At 49.0% G+C, this 7,691-nt stretch overlaps 1 long non-coding RNA gene across 1 annotated transcript; it reads right to left on the bottom strand.

Annotated features, from left to right (window-relative positions):
* Positions 1–4,151: 4,151 nt before the first annotated feature.
* LOC120405696 lies at positions 4,152–7,207 on the bottom strand. The gene is made up of 4 exons (XR_005598787.1): positions 7,078–7,207; positions 5,335–5,454; positions 5,036–5,175; positions 4,152–4,473 (listed from the first exon to the last, which is right to left on the bottom strand). It is a non-coding gene; the product is annotated as an uncharacterized LOC120405696 (long non-coding RNA).
* Positions 7,208–7,691: the final 484 nt, after the last annotated feature.

Genomic DNA, 7,691 nt, shown 5'->3' on the forward strand with positions numbered 1-7,691 from the left:
TTGTATAGTGGGCCATGAATGCTCATGAAATTGGGGTTGGAATGCAGGAGGGGGGAGGGCTCTGGCTGGGGGTGCAGGCTCTGGGGTGGGGCCAGAAATGAGGAGTTCAGGGTACAGGAGGGGGCTGGGGCATGCGGTTGGAGTGCGGGGCGGGGGTAAGGGCTGGGGATGAGGGCTTTGGGATGTAGGAGGGTGCTGCAGTCTGGGACTGAGGGGTTCAGAGTTTGGGAGGGGGATCAGGGCTGGGGCAGGCATTTGGGGTGCAGGAGGGGACCCCAGCAGGGTCTGGGCGGCACTTACCTCAAGCAGCTCCAGGAAGCAGTGGCATGTCCCCTCTCTGGCTCCTACCCGGAGGTGTGGCCAGGTGGCTCTATGCGCTGCCCCGTCCGCAGGCGCCACCCTGCAGCTCTCATTGGCTGCTGTTCCCGGCCAATAAGAGCTGCAGGGGTGGTGCTTGGGGTGGGGTGGCGTGCAGAGCCCCCTGGCTGCCCATCTGCGTAGGAGCCAGAGGGGGGACATGCCACTGCTTCCGGGAGCCGCTCGGAGCCACGGCATGTGCACATGGAGCATCCTCGGATCCCGTGTCCTGGCTGGAGTGTGGGAGTGGGGCAAGCCCCAGACCCTACTCCCCAGCGGGAGCTCAAAGGCTGGAGTAAATTGGCTGGTGGGCCAGATGTGGCCCGCAGGCCGTAGTTTGCCCACTCCTGTTCTAATCTTATAAGGACTTTTGACAATGGTGTATTTGACTCATACTTACTTTTCATAGGGGCCCAAATTCTGACACAAACACCAAGCGGGCACAGAGCCAAACAGTCCGGGGAGGGGGAAGAGTTATTTAAGCTAAGAGACAACATTGGCACAAGAACAAATGGGGATAAACTGGCTGTGAACAAATTCAGGCCGGAAATTAGAAGAAGGTGCTAGAACAGCCTCCCAATGGGCTGTGAGAGCAGACAATTTATTTTAGGAGAGAGCTGGACAAATTTATGAGTGCGACTGTATAACAGGGTTTCTAGTGATCGTAGAGGGCAGGGCTCAGCAGCCCTGGGAGGCCCTTGCAGTTTATGTCTTATGTTCCTAAAATCTCATGCTTCAGGGCTTCTCCTTCCCCAAATTTTTTTTGGTCTCCTTTCTCTAAAGGCAATGATGAACAGTTCTGTAGCCGGGACCTTGGATGGGGTAGGCCAGTGCACTGTGGTGGCACTCAGCTTTCACTCTCTCAGGTGCTTAGCTGGCTGGTTCTTGTTCACATGCTCAATGTCTGATTGCCACATGTGGGGAAAGAATTTACCCCAGGTCAAGATTGGCAGTGACCTTGGGAGTTTTTTGCCTTCCTCTGTAGCATGGGGTATGGGTCACGTGCTAGGATAATCAATACTCTCCCTGTTGCATAGAATAGTTTAGTCTCCTGTGAGCTGCAATACTTTACTCCAGTTTTGGTTGTTGGGTTTAGCATGGGGGTGCTGGGTGGCGTTGGTGGCCTGTGACAGACAGGAGGTCAGACTAGATGATCTGGTGGTCCCTTCTGGCCTTAAACTCTCTGATTGTAAGACCACAGAGCAAGTGGGGAGTCCCTTGTGTGACACGTTGTGCCAGACTCCCCCCATCCCTCACTCAAGCAGGTCAGTATGGTGTTTACTTTGTGGAAATAAGAGGCATGTACACAAGACTATTAGTTTTTGTGTTATGCCATTGATTAAATAATAAATTCCCTGTCTGGGATTGACCATTAACTTGTTTTTCCCTTGTTGCCTGACCATTGCTCCTTTCTTTCCCTTTTTATTGCATTACTTTACAGTGACTCAGTAAATATTTAATCTATATAAAATAGCTGTCCTGGGTGGCATAATTTTTCTAAAAACATGCATGATGTGAGCTGACTGACTGGGCCACATTTCAACATGATGCATTTTTAAATAGCCAAGACATTATACCCTCTAATATCAAGACTTGTAGATGCATATTAAAAGCAATAGTCAGTATAGTTCATAGTAGGGGCACGTGTTGCCCTCAATCAGTGACAGAACTCACATTCATCTTACTGGGATTGTGTGCTAAAATCAAGGACATTGTAAGATTGTAGGGTTTCTTTTAGTGCAGAGACATAACCCCTAAGTATCAGGATGGTCCTTATGGCCTTATAGACTATGAGTCTATGGGATTGTCTACACTTACAGCGCAGTAGTGGCATAGCCGCCCTGGTGCAACTGGGCCACTGTAGTGCTTACTGAAGACACCACCTATGCTGATGAGAGAGCTTCTCCCATCGGTGTAGGTACTCCACCTCCCCAACAGGCAGTAGCTATGTTGACAGGAGAATCCCTCCTGTTGACATAACTATCTACACTGGGAGTAGGTAAGTATAACTGCGCCACTCACAGCCCTTGTCTACACTACAAACTGATATAAGTTTGTAGTACAGACAAGGGCTATGGCTGGAGGGGTGTTAACGGGCCACTTCACCATGACTGGTCCTTTGAAATATATGTTAACTTCTTATGCTAAACAATCTGTTCCACCTTGTATTTAGATAAACATGCTGAATAAGTTTTCCAGACCTGAAGAAGAGTTGTGTGTAAGCTTCAAAGCTTGTCTCTCCGACAGAAGTTGGTCCAATAAAAGATATTCTTCTTCAAGTGCTTGTTCATGTCCATTCAACTTAGGTGCGTGTGCTTGCCACATGCACCGGTGCCGGAAGTTTTTTCCCTCAGCAGTATCCATAGGGGACTGGCTCTGTCACCCCCTGGGCTGGTGCATACATGCTACAGTATATAAGGTGCCACCGGCTCACCCCCACCCTCAGTTCCTTCTTGCCACCAGTGATGGTGCTGGAACTGTTGTTGCTTCAGCTAGCACTGTTGCTTTCTCATTTGTACGAACTCACTGATTCTTTGTATTATAGTGTATATAGTTTTCTTGTTAGTGTTAGTATCCCTTAGCTAATAGTTAGAGACTTTGGAGGTCCCGAACGGGACTTTGTCTCAGGACAGGGCATGCCCCAGTCTCCAGGCTTTAAGCCCTATGATTGCTGCAAGAGGCCAATGCACACAGCGATCCACACAGCAGCTGTCTACGTTGCTTGGGCGAAGGGCACATTAATTATAAGTGCAAAATTTGCAAGTCCTTCAAGCCGAGGACTAAGGCAGCGCACAACATTTGCTTAAGGGCACTCCTTATGGAGTCTGACCTCACCCTGGCATTGGAGCAATGCTCTGACTTGGCGCCAAGCACTGTGATCTTGGTATGCAGTGCCCCACCAGGACCATCCACGGGCCAGCACTGGTCCCCTTCCATGCCTCTTTTCCAAGAAGCCCAAAAAGATGGTGTGAGGTCAGTCTCCAACCTCCTGCAAGGGAAAGGATAAGACTGGGGGCAAGCAAGGTCCCATGCTGGGCAGCTCTTCACCCCCATCTGGAACTCAGGCCCCAGCTCCGGTTGAGTGATGTAGCCCAGCCCGCTCCCTGCTGGCCACCCCAGATAATAGCAGAGGACTCCATCAGCTCTGGGTATCATCCATGCTGGAGGCCCTGCAGCCGGCACAGGGTAAACCCACATTTGGACCATCATGGTCTGTGCCTCAGTGGCACTGTTCCCCGTCACAGGGGACGTCCCACAAGTGCTTGCCCTCCTGTAGCCGCCATGCCTCTGACCGTGAAAAGCAGACTCAGCGCAGCCCCATTCGGTCCCTGACCTTGGGCACAGTCAGAGAGGCTCGAGATGCAGCTTGCCAGTGACCGGGTACAGACCTCTGGAAGCACGCGTCTCCTGGCAGGAGTACCGGTCTCAGCACCCGGTATCTCCAAGACCCCGGTACCACTCCAGAGACCGGTTGAGGGATTGATGCTACAATTCCTCAGACCATCACCAATCCCCTAGAAGGGCATCACCTCGTGTGGATGCCCCTTCCTGGCACTGGGCCCGCTCCAATTCCTGGTCCTGCTCCACATCACCAGTGCCCTGTGGCAAACTCCTTCCTCCTTGCCCACCATCTCCAAGAGGGCTGAGCACAAGTACTTTGTGCCATCCAAGTACATCCACCCTGCCCTCAATTCCCTGTTAGTAGAGGTGGTTAACCACAGGGAACAACAGGGTCAAATTGGAGTTACCCCTAAGAATATAGATTCCAAGAGACTAGACTTGTTTGGGCATAAAGTTTATTCGTCCTCTAGTCTCCAGTTGAGGGTGGCCAACCATCAGGTGCTCCTGGGACGCTATGACTTGAACATGTGAAAAGCCATGGCCAAGTTTGAGGTCTCCTTTCCTGAGGCTTCTAGGAACGAGTTCCAGGCTATCATAGAGGAGGGCACGACTGTGGCCAGGGCGACCCTCCAGGCAGTGTTGGATGCAGCAGACACTGCTGCCCAAACCATGGCCTCGGACATCGCTATGCGCTGGGCATCCTGGGTGCTCCTCTCCGGTTTGTTCACAGAGGCTCAGCAGTCGATGCAAGACCTCCCCTTCGACGGGCAAGCCCTGTTCACAGAACAGACAGACAATAAGCTTCATGGCCTCAAAGACACCTGCATGACCCTGAAAACATTGGGCCTGTACGTTCCTGACCCTGCCCGCAAGCGGTTCAAACCATAGCAGCCTCAGGGCCAGGGGAGCCTCCCCATAAGAAATCCAGAGGCTACAAGCAGCGTCCTAACCACCAGCCTCCTCAGGCTCCTCAGTCAAGTTCGACCTGTAATAAGCAGGTGGGCAAGCATTCATTTTGAGGGTACACCCAAGGGCAACCTACCAGACTGTTCCCAAGATGCTTCCTCCCCTATTTTGCCAACCGCCTTTCTGCCTTCCTCCCTGCATGGGCATATATAACATCGGACCGATGGGTCCTCAGTACGGTGGCGTGGGGATACACCCTTGAGTTACTTATTACCACTCTTTCCTACTCTCCCCCCGTCCCTCTTCAGAAACCCTTCTTACGAGAGTCTCCTCGCGCAGGAGGTAGAGGGGTTACTGCAGCTAGGTATAGTGGAGGTCATTCCTTTAGAGTACAGGAACAAGGGGTTCTATTCCCGTTACTTTTTAATACCTAAGGTCAAGGGTAGTCTGCGACCTATCCTGGACCTGCAAGACTTGAGCTGCTTCCTAGAAAAGCTGAAGTTCCGTATGGTCTCCCTGGCCTCCATCATCCCTTCTCTGGATCTGGGAGACTGCTACACCATCCTCGATCTGAAAGATGCATACTTTCACATTGCCATCTTTGAGGAACACAGACACTTCCTCCAGTTTACGGTAGGTCCCAACCACTATCAGTTTGCAGTCCTCCCATTTGGCGTAGCAACATCACCGCAGGTATTTATCAAGTACATGTTGGTGGTGGCTGCTTACCTCAAACATTGGGGTGTCCAGATCTATCCCTACCTCAATGACTGGCTAGCCAAAGGCAGCTCTAGGACTCAGGTGCAAAAGGATGTTGTGGTGCTGATAGCCACATGCTGTCACCTTGGCCTGTTAGTAAATGACAAAAAATCCATGTTAATTTTGGTACGTAGGATAGAGCTCATCGGAGTGGTGCTTGACTCAACTTGTGCCAGGGCGTTCCTACCGCTGAAGAGATTCAGGGCATTGGTGGACCTCATTGCAGAAGTCTCCACGTTTCCCCTGACCACGGCCAGAGTTTGCCTGTGCCTACTAGGTCACATGGCAGCGTGCCCATATGTGGTGCACCATGCCAGGCTCCAGATGTGATCCCTGTAGCAATGGGTGGCAATGGTCTACTCCCAGTCCAGGGACCACCTGGAAAAGGTCATTGCCATCCCCATGATGATATTTACCTCACTGCGATGGTGGACTGACCCCAGGACAGTCCTGGAAGGAGCCCCCTGCGACAGCACTCCTCACTCAGTCGAGTTGTTTTTGGACACCTCAGACCCCGGCTGGGGGGGCACACCTTGGCAAGCTCCAGACATGTTTCTGGCAAGAAGAAACTGAGGGTGGGGGGAGCTAGCAGCAGCCTACATACTATGGCATGTGTTACACCACTCCAGGAGGTGCCAGAGCCAGTCCCCTATGGATACTGCTGAGGGAAAAAACTTCTGGCGCCGGTGCATGTGGTGAGCACACACACACCTAAGTTGAATGGACATGAGCAACACATGTCAAAGAACACCAGTTATGGAAAAAGGTAACTGTCTTTTACCTCATCCACCTTGTCTTTCTATGAGTGTATAAGTCACATGAAATGGAGAGTTTTGCATGTGAGATCAAATAACTCAGAGGTGAAGTGGTTAAAGAGTGGATTTTTTTTTCAGCGTGGAACACAGGGATCTAACCATATGACTCCTATTAATGTTAATAGGAGCTAAGCAGCTAAGTCTCTGTGGAACACACTGAGTATTAACCCCTTATATTCTAATCTTGTTTTCTAGGGGAGCAGAACAGTCAAGGCTGTTAGTGCACTATCTGGCAATGTTTTGGATTAAATAAACTGGTCTAGAAAAGTTTGGTAAATGAATACCTAACAGTGATGCCTCCATCAGTCAATTACCCTGGGATTAATTGGTTTCCTCCATAGAAGCACTTTATTCTTTGGTAATAATATTTGCAGTTTTTAGCTTATTGTTAACGCCATGTATCTCAGAAATTATTTTCTGAAATGGCTTTTGATGCCATATGGATGAACAACAGAGCCTAGCACGCTGACCAATATTGTTTCCTTGTAGCCCCCATCTGTCTGTCTCTATCCAACTGTTGTTTCTTGCCTTAGAATAGATTGTTTGGGGGCAGAGATCATCTTTCTGTTCTCTGTACAGTGCCTAGCATAAAGGAGTCCTGGTCCATGACTAGGGCTCCTGGGCACAATGGCAATACTATAACAATAATGGGTTTCCAATGGGATGTAGTGTAGCTGATTGATGAGGATGTGTGCTATTTGGATAAATAAGTGGTATGTGACATTGGTATCTGGTACTTGTTATAGAGAGAGTCAATTCATGCAATTTTATTTCTGCATATAAAATTTATTCTCTGCTTCCATTTATCAATCCATAGCTTTTTGAACATAGAATTGCCTTTCACTTTGTTGCCCTACATGTGAAAGGAAAATTAGAGTTTGTTAACATCTTAACTCACCAGGGCTATAACATGTGGCAAAGAAGTTTGGGTCCCTCTTCAGTGGAATCAACAGTCAGAGTAATTAGAGAATGTAGAAAGTGTACTGAAAGATACACAAACCTAGTTTTGAAGTTGGGCTGTAATGTATCCTATCACTTTAAATGGCCTGCTCTACTTGGGGTCTATCCTGAGCAAAGAAAGTTGTCATGGAAACCTCAGTTGGATCATTAGTATCCAATCAGAGTAACAATACCTAGGGGATTGTGCAATCAGGTAGCCATTTAGGCTTAGCCTAGGAGGACTTGGTTTTCTTTGTGGGGGAAAAAGTGCAGAATCAGTTGATTAAAGAAAGGCTGCTCTAGGGGGATATTATGATGAGCTATAAATATTTTTTCTCTCTCTTGCAGTCAGAGGCAATTGGCAGTTTAATACACTGGATTATTCCATTGTGAAAATTGAAGCTACGTTCTAAAGCTTTTTATAGAAGCTTTATTATAGAAGTTCGAGAAAGCTTTGTTCTGTATTGTATTCTTGCTATAAATTCTCCCTCCTTATCATATAATTTCCATTCCATTATCTGACAGAGTAATTGAGACCTCATGTTGTATGTAGGTTGTATGATGTGACCCTGC

This window comes from Mauremys reevesii, linkage group 5, assembly GCF_016161935.1.
Source record: "Mauremys reevesii isolate NIE-2019 linkage group 5, ASM1616193v1, whole genome shotgun sequence".
Taxonomy (NCBI): Eukaryota; Metazoa; Chordata; order Testudines; family Geoemydidae; genus Mauremys; species Mauremys reevesii.